This window comes from Oryctolagus cuniculus, chromosome 16 (genome assembly GCF_051225735.1).
Source record: "Oryctolagus cuniculus isolate XC-2025 breed Fujian yellow rabbit chromosome 16, ASM5122573v1, whole genome shotgun sequence".
Classification (NCBI taxonomy): Eukaryota; Metazoa; Chordata; class Mammalia; order Lagomorpha; family Leporidae; genus Oryctolagus; species Oryctolagus cuniculus.
In genome coordinates, this window is record NC_142882.1 from 46067398 (window position 1) to 46083370 (window position 15973).

General features: G+C 58.5%; 1 pseudogene; it reads right to left on the reverse strand.

Moving 5' to 3' along the window:
• Window positions 1-387: 387 nt before the first annotated feature.
• LOC149121724 (glia maturation factor beta pseudogene) lies at window positions 388-792 on the reverse strand (annotated as a pseudogene).
• Between the last annotated feature and the right edge of the window lie 15181 nt (window positions 793-15973).

Genomic DNA, 15973 nt, shown 5'->3' on the forward strand with positions numbered 1-15973 from the left:
GGTCTCTCAAAGCTTTCACTCCAAATTAACAGAAATGATTTAACAAGTGATAATATGCTATTTTCACTTATAAACTGCTCATTTCCAGGATTTGTCAAAAGGAGGCAACTGTTGTCTATCACAGTCCAAGAACCTACTTTCCAATGCTCTCTGTAAATAGTAACAAATCCTAAACCATAAGTTATAGAAATTAATCACAAGAGTGTAAAAAGCCCCTGGAGGAAAGTAGTCCACCTAACAATTACAAATTGTTAAGGAACCGCTTTAGGAAGTTTCATTACGATGAAGATGATTTCCTCTTTGTTGTTCAAACTTCGCACACATGAAGACGTTTTCTTTACTGCAGGAAACATACTGTAAGTAACAATGCATTTTTAGGCATAAATAAGTATTTATGTCTGGTTCCAGTATGGTCAGGTTAATATATAAATACTTTGGAAACACAGAAGTTCACATTAGCGGAAAAATTCCAGCTTCTTGCGTAACCACTCTTCAGGTAGGTCTTCAGTATTTCTTATTTCAAATACCTTGGGCAGCTCAGCTGTCTGCACTAGCTTATTCCTACTTCCAGCATACATCACCTGCTGCTCAGGCTTACATCCAACAAGACCGGAGAAAATAAAGCACGGAGGATGCGACACTCTTCATCATCATGTTGATATTTGGAACTATACACAATGAAGCGAGGCTGTCGCTCAGGTAGCTCATCCTTAAGTTCATCCGGAGAAATGCCCTCAAGTTCCTCATCCAGTACCACCAAGCGTTTATCTTTCTCAATCTTCATTATAATGGCAGCATCAATTGTTTCTTTGTGAAAATGAAACTTCCTCAGCTTTTCCAGTAAATCTTCAGCCACATCACAAACCACCAAAGACTCACTCACTTTCCTTCCGGCCATCAGCAGCCCATAGCCTTCTCTAGGTCCCTTTAAGAATGGCACGGCCGCCGCCTCCCTTCCTGCCCCAGCACCAGACATTCCAATAGCACCCATTTTGTGTGCCACAACAGTCTTCTAAAAACCATCACCCCTGCCCATCCTCCCTGTGCCCAGTAATACTCATTCCTATTTTTATCTACACCCAGGAAACAGCACTTAGATCCCAAATAAACTCAACTCCAGTTTCAGCTTCAGGAAGGCCCCTGCTGTTGTCCTCACTCTCCTAGCCCTGTTGGGGGTGGGAAGTGCAGCCCTAGGCTCCATCTCCACACTCCCTAAACCAACTGGCCTAACAGACACTGACTTGGAAGCCTCCACCAGGCTGCATCCACCTTACAAGAACAAACTCCCTGGCATCCTAGTCCTGCAAAACACCAAAGCACTAGATCTCCTGACAGCACAATAGGTCAGAACCTGTCTTTTCCTGGGAGAAGAGCGCGGTTATTACGCTAATCAATCCAAAGTGGTAACCAACTCCCTAGATAAAATCAACAACAGGCTACTGCCTCCAGCAGAGGGCTGAAACCAATGAAACAAGAGCTGGACTGCACTGAGACAGGGTCATGGTTAGCTCCTTTTCTCTGGCCAGTCACAATCATTCTTATGGCCCTGCTATTGAGACCCATCCCTATTTAATTGGTTCCAAATTTTTTTACAGAATCACATCAAAGCCATCACTCAAGACCATTTTAAGAACATGATGCTACTCTACCACTTCAACCAAGGATACCAACCCCTTCGCCCAAAATTCAAAGCTGACACCAAACTCTGACTATGGAACCTGACGTCACGGCTGGGGCGCCACAGAGCCCTGATCTCCCAACAACACCCCCGCTGGAGCAGTGCTGGTCCTCCATCGATCAGCGCCACCACAAGGATGCGCGGGGGACAGCTGTGTCCCCGGGGGCCGAGCAGGGCTCAGGGGAGGCCCTGAGAGAAGAGGCTCTGGGGATGGAGGGTCTGGAGCCAGGACTGTACGCAGCAGCTGAAGCCGAGGACGCTGCAGGGGCACCAGACGCAGCACTGGCCCCGGCCTCAGCCCCAGCTCCGCAAGTCCCTTCTGCTGCAGCCCCAGTGCCACACCTGGCCTTCCCCGCCCCCGTCGTCCTGTATTTCTCTTTACTCCTCCCCACTCTCTTCCTTTTCTCCACCTTATTGTCCCTGAACCTCAATAAAATGTAAGTTGTTACCCACTGTGGAATGTACAATTTGCACCGTGCCAGCTCCCCAGGCCGTGCCCTCCCCACCCCACTCTCCCTGCACCATGGCTCCAATGCCCGGGACCTGCATCCTCTGCAGAGGACACGGGCACCTCCCCAGGGCCAGAGCCAACGTTCCCCGTTTGGACAAAGAGCACCACATGCTGGGAAGGCCAAGGGAAGCAAGGAACAGGGAGACGCTGGCATGGCTGGGGCAGCGCCTCCTCATGCTCAGGGACGCAGACTCTGAGGTCACAGAACGGACCTGCCGGGGGTGCTGTCCCCGCAGCCTCAGTGTCCTCATCTGTGCAATGGGAAGGCAGCCCTGCCACAGCCATCACCGCATCAGGGAATGCGATGCTCTGCACCTCCCTGCACACAATGGGAGCCCCCAGCTTCCAGGATGAGGGGTGCACAGGGAGTGGGTTGGGGGCTTCCACGGAGGGAACACAATCCGTCCAGGGACACACACAAATAACACCTGTCACAGGCTCTGGCCCTGTGCTCAACAACGGGTCACTGACAGACGGATCACAGCAGGGATGTGCTCACTGCACAGGAGACAGGGGGCCTTGTCCAGGACCCCACGTGACCCAGACTGCCCGCTGTGCAGGCCACATGGGTGGGTCTCGGCTGGGAAGATGGAGACACAGAGCATGTCCCCAAGGACGGGGGCTGCTCCTTCCCCGAGCTCCTGGGATTTCCGGGTCCCTGGCCACGTCCACCAGGCACCTTGTCTCAGCCATGGGGTGACACTGGCTTCACTCCCATTGGCAGATGAGGAACCCCCTGAGAGGGAGGCCCCGCCCAGGTCAGGGCTGTGCCGATCCCAGAAGAGGACTCCCCTCCCCACGTGAGCCCGGACTCTGGGACCCTATGGGCCTGTGGGCCAGCAAGAGGGCAGCACAGCAGGGAGCACAGGGGTCAGGAACGCTATGACTTTCTCCAACAGATCACACCCTGAAGATTTTCTGATCGAATGCCTCAGATGTTCTACTAGGGCTGAGGGGTGCCTGTGGAGGAGGAAGCCGGGGCCCTGGGGGGCTGACCTGTGTGTGTTCCTGGGAATGGCCTGCATCACACCCAGTGACATCACTGTCCCCCCACAGTCCTTCTGCAACATGTCAAGGTTCACCACCATGCTCCGCCCTGCACACCTGTCCAGTGGAACCCAGGCGCAGTCCACCTGCAGTTAGTGATGGTCTTAGGTGCACGTGACAGCAGCGTCCCTGGGCGTTCCATTGCACAGCTCTGGCATGGAGAAGACCAGAGATCTGTGCTCCCCACACTGGCCTGCCGCAGGGAGGGGGCCCATGGCAGGGCGCTGAGCTGAGACATCAACATTCAGAACCAGCAGAGGACATGAGGTCAGGCTCCTTGCAGGCCCACAGCCCAAGGCCAGATCACGACCACCCTTGGGGCTTTCGGGAATGCAGGAGGCTCTTCCTGCCAACGACCTGCCACACAGGACGTGACAGCACACGGCTAGCTTCCCGTCCCACTCTGTACGTCCTGGGTGTGCTAAGCCTAGGTTGACAGCGTCGCTTTTCCCAGGTACATTCATGTGCTCCTGGGTCAGCATGCAAAAGTGCTTTCCGAAAGTTCAGAGTCATCTCTCATCCTGAGCATTCTTGCCCTGTGCCCAGCTACTGCCCCACATGCTGACTAGGAGACCCGCTCAGGCCCCTGCCCTCTGGGTCATCTGCACTCTCAGGCTTCATGTTCTGCTGTATTCACCCGCCCCGCACTTCTAAATGCCCGCAAGACCTTCCCAGTGTCACATGCCAACCATGACACAGGACAGGCTTCTCCAGTACCAGCCTGGCTCGTTCCCATCATTCCTTGCTTCTGCCTGCTTTTCCCCATCGCCCGAGTCCTGCACATCCTCTCCTTCTGAGTGTCACCTCCCTACCTGCACGTGCCCTCAGGACAGCTCAATTCCACCTACAGCATGAAAAAGCCACCTCCAACAGGGATCCTGAGCTCTGATGGAGGTCGGGAAGGTAGACTCGGGCACCTGTTACAACGTGGATTCCCCCTTCTCTGATTCAGGGGTCCTGAGAGGCAGAACATCCTTTCACAGGAACCCCTGGAAGGTTTTCCGCCACCTAGGCCCATGGGGCTGGCGCTGTGGCCCACAGGCTAAAGCCCCACCTGCAGGGCTGGCATCCCACATCAGAACCCCGGTTCTGCTCCTGGAGCCCTGCTTTCATTCCAGCTCCCTGCTCACACACCTGGCAGAGCAGCACAAGTTGACCCAAGTGCCCCCGGCCCTGCCACCTGTGTGCCAGGCCCAGAAGGTGTTCCAGGCTCCTGGCTTCAGCCTGACTCAGCCTCAGCCAGCATGGGCTTCTGGGAGATTAAATCAGCAATTCAGAGTCATCTTTCTGGATCTCTCTCCCTGTCCCTTCCTCCAACTCTGCCTTTCAAGTCAACAACTGAAAAGAAGAAAAGAAGAGAAAAGAAGAGAAAAGAAGAGAAGAGAAGAGAAGAGAAGAGAAGAGAAGAGAAGAGAAGAGAAGAGAAGAGAAGAGAAGAGAAGAGAAGAGAAGAGAAGAGAAGAGAAGAGAGAGGGGAGGGGAGGGGAGGGGAAGGGAAGGGAAGGGAAGGGAAGGGAAGGGAAGGGAAGGGAAGGGAAGGGAAGGGAAGGGAGGGGAAGGGAAGGGAAGGGAAGGGAAGGGAAGGGAAGGGACAAGACGACATCCTGGGGCGGCGCTGTGGCATAGTAGGTTGAACATCTGCCTATGACATCGAGATACCATATGGGCACCGGTTGGAGTCCCAGCTGCTCCACTTCCAATGCAGCTCTCTGCTAAGACACGAGAAGGCAGTGGAACATGGGCCATGTACTTGGCCCCCTTATCCACGTGGTAGACCCAGAAGAAGCTCCTGGCTCCTGGCTTTGGATCAGCTCAGCACCGGCTGTTGTGGCCCTTTGGGGAGTGACCCATTGGATCAAAGACCTCTCTGTCTCTCTTTCTCCCTCTCTCTCTCCCTCTCTCTCTCTGTCTCTCTTGCCTCTTTCTCTCCTGTCACTCTGCCAGTGAAGTAAATAAATCAATCTTAACAACAACAACAAAAAACCCTGAGCCCAAACTTAGATGAAAGTGGCTGCACTCCTGGGTCGGCAGTGTAGAGCAGTAGGTTAAGCCTCCACCTGCGGCGCCAGCATCCCATATGGGCACTGGCTTGTGTGCTGGCTGCTCCACTTCCATCCAGCTCCCTGGTGATGGCCTGCGAAAGCAATGAAGATGGCCCAAGTCCTTGGACCCCTGCACCCATGCCGCCGGAGACCTGTAGACGCTCTCAGCTCCTGGCCTCCGATTAGCCCATTTGAGGACACTGTGGCCAGTAGCGGATTGAACCAGCACATGGAAGACCTCTCTGTCTCTCCCTCTCTGTGTCTCACTCTACTTCTCAGAGAAAGAAGGAAAAGAGTATTCAAAGCACAGCAGCAGCTTAACTCCTCCCAGAAACTTTTCACAGGAGGTCTTTACTATCGAGAGTACACCCAAATAGCATCTTTTCAGGCTCTGGTTGGGGGACAGGAGAGCTCCCCACAGGGAAGGGCCACGGGCCACTGCCATCTAAACCACTCGACATCGCCAGTGCTGCCACCGTCAGCACCAACCCCGGCACATGAGCCTGTCCCTCATCTTTCAGGGAAGGACATTCCCACAACAGGGAACTAGCCATTAGCTAACAGGAAGGACACGCACACTGTGTGTCCCCACCACGGCCATCTACTCCCCAGACATTCCTCACTGAACCACGCCCAACACCACTCCTGATCTCTCCCCACGCCCCTGTCCAAACCCAACACGGAACAGCCCCGGTGTCTAGGGTCTCCTCAGGACGCTGGATGGAAACACTCTCTCACACATGCCACCTATCCCGTCTGGCTCCTCACACTGACCTCCCTCAGGCTCATGGCAGGCCCAGACCCCAGAGATGCCTGGCACGATCCCTACCAGCCCTGGGGAACAATCAGCAAGTGCAGGGCCACGGTAGTCATCACCCTGGTCCTCAGAGAGCCGGCCCTGAGCCCAACCAACGCCCCTGGGAGTCTGAATGAGCTTCAAGAACCACTGTGCACTGCTAAAGCCCCAGATCCTGCAGGACCCAAAGGACCACCCCACGACTCCTCCGGGGTGCAGGCCAGAGCTAGGAGCACTCAGTTCTCCACTGACCATCAGCTCCCTAGAGCAGACAGCCCCAGGTGCACACGGGGCAACTGAGTCTGGGTGGTCGCAGCCTCGTTTTGGGCTTTGAGAGAGAAGAACCACCCTCCAGGTGCCTGTGGCTGGGAGGAGCCACACTTCAGGGGCTGGGACAGGGCTCCCAATGCACAGGGAGTGGCTCCCGGTCGGTCTCAGGGTGTGATGGGAGCTCTTGCTCCTCAGGGTCCACAGCTGGGCAGCTGAGGGCGCCAGCTTCACGGGGACACGATCCCCAGGGACCACACGGGAGGCTGGGGCGTCTTGACAGGGACAATGACCATGCAGGGTGAGAAGCCCTCAAGCAGGGGGGAACAGGTCTAGCCCAGCTGTGACAAAGGCTGGACCCACACCTGCTGTGGCAGGCGGAGGCTTCCCCCTGTTGGTGCGACGGGGGGCAGTGTGCACAGGGCATGGCTTAGAAGTGCAGCAGGCAGCGCCCGCTGGGATTCGGCAGCCATCTTGTGTGAGAGGAGGGGGCTCAGTTGAGGAGCCACAGGAAGTGACCTCACCTGGAGACCTGGGGGGCCCGGCAACAACCCCAACATTCCAGAGTTGAGTCTGAACCAGCTCACCTGGATAGAGTCTCGCAGGAAGATGTTCCTGAGTTGTATCCCGCGATGCCCAAGCCCAGCCCCCAAGAAACCCTGCGGTGGGTGCCTCGCCCAGTGGTGGGGACGCTGGGCCAGCCCTCACCCCCGACGCTCCTGGTGCTTCCAACAGAAAACGGCCATGGTGAGTCTGGAAGCAGGACAGGTCTCTGCGGGCCAGGACACCACTGGGAACCCACCCGAAGCCCATAGGCCCCTGGGGGTGGGTGTGGGTGTGGGTGTGGGGGACAAGGGGCCACTTCCCTCTCAGAGGAGGGAGGCTGGAAGTCCTAGGTGGAGGCAGCCTGAGGCCCTGAGCTCCTGGCCGCGGAGGGATCCAGGGACTGCCTCTTACCTGCCATTCTCTGCTCTTGTCTCCCAGGGCCAGGACAGGTCAGCCTCGCGCCTGGCAATGCACAGAAGGCTGCGGATTGCCAGCAGGCAGGACGTGTGTCAGGCCCCTTTCACTGATGACCTGTGTGTGGTGGGGGAGTGGTCAAACGAGCCCACAGCTCCGAAGCCCCCGTACCGGGCGTTCCCCGGCACACAGAAACCACTGGACGTCCCCCTCAGTCACACACTGTTGGTCAGAGCCCAGATAGAGCCCAGGGGCTCCGCAAATGCCCATCTCACAGCGGAGGAAGTAGGGCCCGTTGACTTCGCCTGTGTCAGTCGTGACCCAGGGTCAGGGCCGGGCCTGGCACCTGACCTCACGGCTGGGGCGGCACAGAGCCCTGATCTCACAACAACACCCCCGCTGGAGCAGTGCTGGTCCTCCAGCAATCAGCGCCACCACAAGGATGCGCGGGGGACAGCTGTGTCCCCGGGGGCCGAGCAGGGCTCAGGGGAGGCCCTGAGAGAAGAGGCTCTGGGGATGGAGGGTCTGGAGCCAGGACTGTACGCAGCAGCTGAAGCCGAGGACGCTGCAGGGGCACCAGACGCAGCGCTGGCCCCGGCCTCAGCCCCAGCTCCGCAAGTCCCTTCTGCTGCAGCCCCAGTGCCACACCTGGCCTTCCCCGCCCCCGTCGTCCTGTATTTCTCTTTACTCCTCCCCACTCTCTTCCTTTTCTCCACCTTATTGTCCCTGAACCTCAATAAAATGTAAGTTGTTACCCACTGTGGAATGTACAATTTGCACCGTGCCAGCTCCCCAGGCCGTGCCCTCCCCACCCCACTCTCCCTGCACCATGGCTCCAATGCCCGGGACCTGCATCCTCTGCAGAGGACACGGGCACCTCCCCAGGGCCAGAGCCAACGTTCCCCGTTTGGACAAAGAGCACCACATGCTGGGAAGGCCAAGGGAAGCAAGGAACAGGGAGACGCTGGCATGGCTGGGGCAGCGCCTCCTCATGCTCAGGGACGCAGACTCTGAGGTCACAGAACGGACCTGCCGGGGGTGCTGTCCCCGCAGCCTCAGTGTCCTCATCTGTGCAATGGGAAGGCAGCCCTGCCACAGCCATCACCGCATCAGGGAATGCGATGCTCTGCACCTCCCTGCACACAATGGGAGCCCCCAGCTTCCAGGATGAGGGGTGCACAGGGAGTGGGTTGGGGGCTTCCACGGAGGGAACACAATCCGTCCAGGGACACACACAAACAACACCTGTCACAGGCTCTGGCCCTGTGCTCAACAACGGGTCACTGACAGACGGATCACAGCAGGGATGTGCTCACTGCACAGGAGACAGGGGGGCCTTGTCCAGGACCCCACGTGACCCAGACTGCCCGCTGTGCAGGCCACATGGGTGGGTCTCGGCTGGGAAGATGGAGACACAGAGCATGTCCCCAAGGACGGGGGCTGCTCCTTCCCCGAGCTCCTGGGATTTCCGGGTCCCTGGCCACGTCCACCAGGCACCTTGTCTCAGCCATGGGGTGACACTGGCTTCACTCCCATTGGCAGATGAGGAACCCCCTGAGAGGGAGGCCCCGCCCAGGTCAGGGCTGTGCCGATCCCAGAAGAGGACTCCCCTCCCCACGGGAGCCCGGACTCTGGGACCCTATGGGCCTGTGGGCCAGCAAGAGGGCAGCACAGCAGGGAGCACAGGGGTCAGGAACGCTATGACTTTCTCCAACAGATCACACCCTGAAGATTTTCTGATCGAATGCCTCAGATGTTCTACTAGGGCTGAGGGGTGCCTGTGGAGGAGGAAGCCGGGGCCCTGGGGGGCTGACCTGTGTGTGTTCCTGGGAATGGCCTGCATCACACCCAGTGACATCACTGTCCCCCCACAGTCCTTCTGCAACATGTCAAGGTTCACCACCATGCTCCGCCCTGCACACCTGTCCAGTGGAACCCAGGCGCAGTCCACCTGCAGTTAGTGATGGTCTTAGGTGCACGTGACAGCAGCGTCCCTGGGCGTTCCATTGCACAGCTCTGGCATGGAGAAGACCAGAGATCTGTGCTCCCCACACTGGCCTGCCGCAGGGAGGGGGCCCATGGCAGGGCGCTGAGCTGAGACATCAACATTCAGAACCAGCAGAGGACATGAGGTCAGGCTCCTTGCAGGCCCACAGCCCAAGGCCAGATCACGACCACCCTTGGGGCTTTCGGGAATGCAGGAGGCTCTTCCTGCCAACGACCTGCCACACAGGACGTGACAGCACACGGCTAGCTTCCCGTCCCACTCTGTACGTCCTGGGTGTGCTAAGCCTAGGTTGACAGCGTCGCTTTTCCCAGGTACATTCATGTGCTCCTGGGTCAGCATGCAAAAGTGCTTTCCGAAAGTTCAGAGTCATCTCTCATCCTGAGCATTCTTGCCCTGTGCCCAGCTACTGCCCCACATGCTGACTAGGAGACCCGCTCAGGCCCCTCCCCTCCGGGTCATCTGCACTCTCAGGCTTCATGTTCTGCTGTATTCACCCGCCCCGCACTTCTAAATGCCCGCAAGACCTTCCCAGTGTCACATGCCAACCATGACACAGGACAGGCTTCTCCAGCCTGGCTCGTTCCCATCATTCCTTGCTTCTGCCTGCTTTTCCCCATCGCCCGAGTCCTGCACATCCTCTCCTTCTGAGTGTCACCTCCCTACCTGCACGTGCCCTCAGGACAGCTCAATTCCACCTACAGCATGAAAAAGCCACCTCCAACAGGGATCCTGAGCTCTGATGGAGGTCGGGAAGGTAGACTCGGGCACCTGTTACAACGTGGATTCCCCCTTCTCTGATTCAGGGGTCCTGAGAGGCAGAACATCCTTTCACAGGAACCCCTGGAAGGTTTTCCGCCACCTAGGCCCATGGGGCTGGCGCTGTGGCCCACAGGCTAAAGCCCCACCTGCAGGGCTGGCATCCCACATCAGAACCCCGGTTCTGCTCCTGGAGCCCTGCTTTCATTCCAGCTCCCTGCTCACACACCTGGCAGAGCAGCACAAGTTGACCCAAGTGCCCCCGGCCCTGCCACCTGTGTGCCAGACCCAGAAGGTGTTCCAGGCTCCTGGCTTCAGCCTGACTCAGCCTCAGCCAGCATGGGCTTCTGGGAGATTAAATCAGCAATTCAGAGTCATCTTTCTGGATCTCTCACCCTCTCCCTTATTCCAACTCTGCCTTTCAAGTCAACAACTGAAAAGAAGAAGAGAAGAGAAAAGAAGAGAAGAGAAGAGAAGAGAAGAGAAGAGAAGAGAAGAGAAGAGAAGAGAAGAGAAGAGAAGAGAAGAGAAGAGGGGAGGGGAGGGGAGGGGAGGGGAGGGGAGGGGAGGGGAGGGGAGGGGAGGGGAGGGGAGGGGAGGGGAAGGGAAGGGAAGGGAAGGGAAGGGAAGGGAAGGGAAGGGAAGGGAAGGGAAGGGAAGGGAAGGGAAGGGAAGGGACAAGACGACATCCTGGGGCGGCGCTGTGGCATAGTAGGTTGAACATCTGCCTATGACATCGAGATACCATATGGGCACCGGTTGGAGTCCCAGCTGCTCCACTTCCAATGCAGCTCTCTGCTAAGACACGAGAAGGCAGTGGAACATGGGCCATGTACTTGGCCCCCTTATCCACGTGGTAGACCCAGAAGAAGCTCCTGGCTCCTGGCTTTGGATCAGCTCAGCACCGGCTGTTGTGGCCCTTTGGGGAGTGACCCATTGGATCAAAGACCTCTCTGTCTCTCTTTCTCCCTCTCTCTCTCCCTCTCTCTCTCTGTCTCTCTTGCCTCTTTCTCTCCTGTCACTCTGCCAGTGAAGTAAATAAATCAATCTTAACAACAACAACAAAAAACCCTGAGCCCAAACTTAGATGAAAGTGGCTGCACTCCTGGGTCGGCAGTGTAGAGCAGTAGGTTAAGCCTCCACCTGCGGCGCCAGCATCCCATATGGGCACTGGCTTGTGTGCTGGCTGCTCCACTTCCATCCAGCTCCCTGGTGATGGCCTGCGAAAGCAATGAAGATGGCCCAAGTCCTTCGACCCCTGCACCCATGCCGCCGGAGACCTGTAGACGCTCTCAGCTCCTGGCCTCCGATTAGCCCATTTGAGGACACTGTGGCCAGTAGCGGATTGAACCAGCACATGGAAGACCTCTCTGTCTCTCCCTCTCTGTGTCTCACTCTACTTCTCAGAGAAAGAAGGAAAAGAGTATTCAAAGCACAGCAGCAGCTTAACTCCTCCCAGAAACTTTTCACAGGAGGTCTTTACTATCGAGAGTACACCCAAATAGCATCTTTTCAGGCTCTGGTTGGGGGACAGGAGAGCTCCCCACAGGGAAGGGCCACGGGCCACTGCCATCTAAACCACTCGACATCGCCAGTGCTGCCACCGTCAGCACCAACCCCAGCACATGAGCCTGTCCCTCATCTTTCAGGGAAGGACATTCCCACAACAGGGAACTAGCCATTAGCTAACAGGAAGGACACGCACACTGTGTGTCCCCACCACGGCCATCTACTCCCCAGACATTCCTCACTGAACCACGCCCAACACCACTCCTGATCTCTCCCCACGCCCCTGTCCAAACCCAACACGGAACAGCCCCGGTGTCTAGGGTCTCCTCAGGACGCTGGATGGAAACACTCTCTCACACATGCCACCTATCCCGTCTGGCTCCTCACACTGACCTCCCTCAGGCTCATGGCAGGCCCAGACCCCAGAGATGGCTGGCACGATCCCTACCAGCCCTGGGGAACAATCAGCAAGTGCAGGGCCACGGTAGTCATCACCCTGGTCCTCAGAGAGCCGGCCCTGAGCCCAACCAACGCCCCTGGGAGTCTGAATGAGCTTCAAGAACCACTGTGCACTGCTAAAGCCCCAGATCCTGCAGGACCCAAAGGACCACCCCACGACTCCTCCGGGGTGCAGGCCAGAGCTAGGAGCACTCAGTTCTCCACTGACCATCAGCTCCCTAGAGCAGACAGCCCCAGGTGCACACGGGGCAACTGAGTCTGGGTGGTCGCAGCCTCGTTTTGGGCTTTGAGAGAGAAGAACCACCCTCCAGGTGCCTGTGGCTGGGAGGAGCCACACTTCAGGGGCTGGGACAGGGCTCCCAATGCACAGGGAGCGGCTCCCGGTCGGTCTCAGGGTGTGATGGGAGCTCTTGCTCCTCAGGGTCCACAGCTGGGCAGCTGAGGGCGCCAGCTTCACGGGGACACGATCCCCAGGGACCACACAGGAGGCTGGGGCGTCTTGACAGGGACAATGACCATGCAGGGTGAGAAGCCCTCAAGCAGGGGGGAACAGGTCTAGCCCAGCTGTGACAAAGGCTGGACCCACACCTGCTGTGGCAGGCGGAGGCTTCCCCCTGTTGGTGCGACGGGGGGCAGTGTGCACAGGGCATGGCTTAGAAGTGCAGCAGGCAGCGCCCGCTGGGATTCGGCAGCCATCTTGTGTGAGAGGAGGGGGCTCAGTTGAGGAGCCACAGGAAGTGACCTCACCTGGAGACCTGGGGGGCCCGGCAACAACCCCAACATTCCAGAGTTGAGTCTGAACCAGCTCACCTGGATAGAGTCTCGCAGGAAGATGTTCCTGAGTTGTATCCCGCGATGCCCAAGCCCAGCCCCCAAGAAACCCTGCGGTGGGTGCCTCGCCCAGTGGTGGGGACGCTGGGCCAGCCCTCACCCCCGACGCTCCTGGTGCTTCCAACAGAAAACGGCCATGGTGAGTCTGGAAGCAGGACAGGTCTCTGCGGGCCAGGACACCACTGGGAACCCACCCGAAGCCCATAGGCCCCTGGGGGTGGGTGTGGGTGTGGGTGTGGGGGGCAAGGGGCCACTTCCCTCTCAGAGGAGGGAGGCTGGAAGTCCTAGGTGGAGGCAGCCTGAGGCCCTGAGCTCCTGGCCGCGGAGGGATCCAGGGACTGCCTCTTACCTGCCATTCTCTGCTCTTGTCTCCCAGGGCCAGGACAGGTCAGCCTCGCGCCTGGCAATGCACAGAAGGCTGCGGATCGCCAGCAGGCAGGACGTGTGTCAGGCCCCTTTCACTGATGACCTGTGTGTGGTGGGGGAGTGGTCAAACGAGCCCACAGCTCCGAAGCCCCCGTACCGGGCGTTCCCCGGCACACAGAAACCACTGGACGTCCCCCTCAGTCACACACTGTTGGTCAGAGCCCAGATAGAGCCCAGGGGCTCCGCAAATGCCCATCTCACAGCGGAGGAAGTAGGGCCCGTTGACTTCGCCTGTGTCAGTCGTGACCCAGGGTCAGGGCCGGGCCTGGCACCTGACCTCACGGCTGGGGCGGCACAGAGCCCTGATCTCACAACAACACCCCCGCTGGAGCAGTGCTGGTCCTCCAGCGATCAGCGCCACCACAAGGATGCGCGGGGGACAGCTGTGTCCCCGGGGGCCGAGCAGGGCTCAGGGGAGGCCCTGAGAGAAGAGGCTCTGGGGATGGAGGGTCTGGAGCCAGGACTGTACGCAGCAGCTGAAGCCGAGGACGCTGCAGGGGCACCAGACGCAGCACTGGCCCCGGCCTCAGCCCCAGCTCCGCAAGTCCCTTCTGCTGCAGCCCCAGTGCCACACCTGGCCTTCCCCGCCCCCGTCGTCCTGTATTTCTCTTTACTCCTCCCCACTCTCTTCCTTTTCTCCACCTTATTGTCCCTGAACCTCAATAAAATGTAAGTTGTTACCCACTGTGGAATGTACAATTTGCACCGTGCCAGCTCCCCAGGCCGTGCCCTCCCCACCCCACTCTCCCTGCACCATGGCTCCAATGCCCGGGACCTGCATCCTCTGCAGAGGACACGGGCACCTCCCCAGGGCCAGAGCCAACGTTCCCCGTTTGGACAAAGAGCACCACATGCTGGGAAGGCCAAGGGAAGCAAGGAACAGGGAGACGCTGGCATGGCTGGGGCAGCGCCTCCTCATGCTCAGGGACGCAGACTCTGAGGTCACAGAACGGACCTGCCGGGGGTGCTGTCCCCGCAGCCTCAGTGTCCTCATCTGTGCAATGGGAAGGCAGCCCTGCCACAGCCATCACCGCATCAGGGAATGCGATGCTCTGCACCTCCCTGCACACAATGGGAGCCCCCAGCTTCCAGGATGAGGGGTGCACAGGGAGTGGGTTGGGGGCTTCCACGGAGGGAACACAATCCGTCCAGGGACACACACAAACAACACCTGTCACAGGCTCTGGCCCTGTGCTCAACAACGGGTCACTGACAGACAGATCACAGCAGGGATGTGCTCACTGCACAGGAGACAGGGGGGCCTTGTCCAGGACCCCACGTGACCCAGACTGCCCGCTGTGCAGGCCACATGGGTGGGTCTCGGCTGGGAAGATGGAGACACAGAGCATGTCCCCAAGGACGGGGGCTGCTCCTTCCCCGAGCTCCTGGGATTTCCGGGTCCCTGGCCACGTCCACCAGGCACCTTGTCTCAGCCATGGGGTGACACTGGCTTCACTCCCATTGGCAGATGAGGAACCCCCTGAGAGGGAGGCCCCGCCCAGGTCAGGGCTGTGCCGATCCCAGAAGAGGACTCCCCTCCCCACGTGAGCCCGGACTCTGGGACCCTTTGGACCTGTGGGCCAGCAAGAGGGCAGCACAGCAGGGAGCACAGGGGTCAGGAACGCTATGACTTTCTCCAACAGATCACACCCTGAAGATTTTCTGATCGAATGCCTCGGATGTTCTACTAGGGCTGAGGGGTGCCTGTGGAGGAGGAAGCCGGGGCCCTGGGGGGCTGACCTGTGTGTGTTCCTGGGAATGGCCTGCATCACACCCAGTGACATCACTGTCCCCCCACAGTCCTTCTGCAACATGTCAAGGATCACCACCATGCTCCGCCCTGCACACCTGTCCAGTGGAACCCAGGCGCAGTCCACCTGCAGTTAGTGATGGTCTTAGGTGCACGTGACAGCAGCGTCCCTGGGCGTTCCATTGCACAGCTCTGGCATGGAGAAGACCAGAGATCTGTGCTCCCCACACTGGCCTGCCGCAGGGAGGGGGCCCATGGCAGGGCGCTGAGCTGAGACATCAACATTCAGAACCAGCAGAGGACATGAGGTCAGGCTCCTTGCAGGCCCACAGCCCAAGGCCAGATCACGACCACCCTTGGGGCTTTCGGGAATGCAGGAGGCTCTTCCTGCCAACGACCTGCCACACAGGACGTGACAGCACACGGCTAGCTTCCCGTCCCACTCTGTACGTCCTGGGTGTGCTAAGCCTAGGTTGACAGCGTCGCTTTTCCCAGGTACATTCATGTGCTCCTGGGTCAGCATGCAAAAGTGCTTTCCGAAAGTTCAGAGTCATCTCTCATCCTGAGCATTCTTGCCCTGTGCCCAGCTACTGCCCCACATGCTGACTAGGAGACCCGCTCAGGCCCCTCCCCTCCGGGTCATCTGCACTCTCAGGCTTCATGTTCTGCTGTATTCACCTGCCCCGCACTTCTAAATGCCCGCAAGACCTTCCCAGTGTCACATGCCAACCATGACACAGGACAGGCTTCTCCAGCCTGGCTCGTTCCCATCATTCCTTGTTTCTGCCTGCTTTTCCCCATCGCCCGAGTCCTGCACATCCTCTCCTTCTGAGTGTCACCTCCCTACCTGCACGTGCCCTCAGGACAGCTCAATTCCACCTACAGCATGAAAAAGCCACCTCCAACAGGGATCCTGAGCTCTGATGGAGGTCG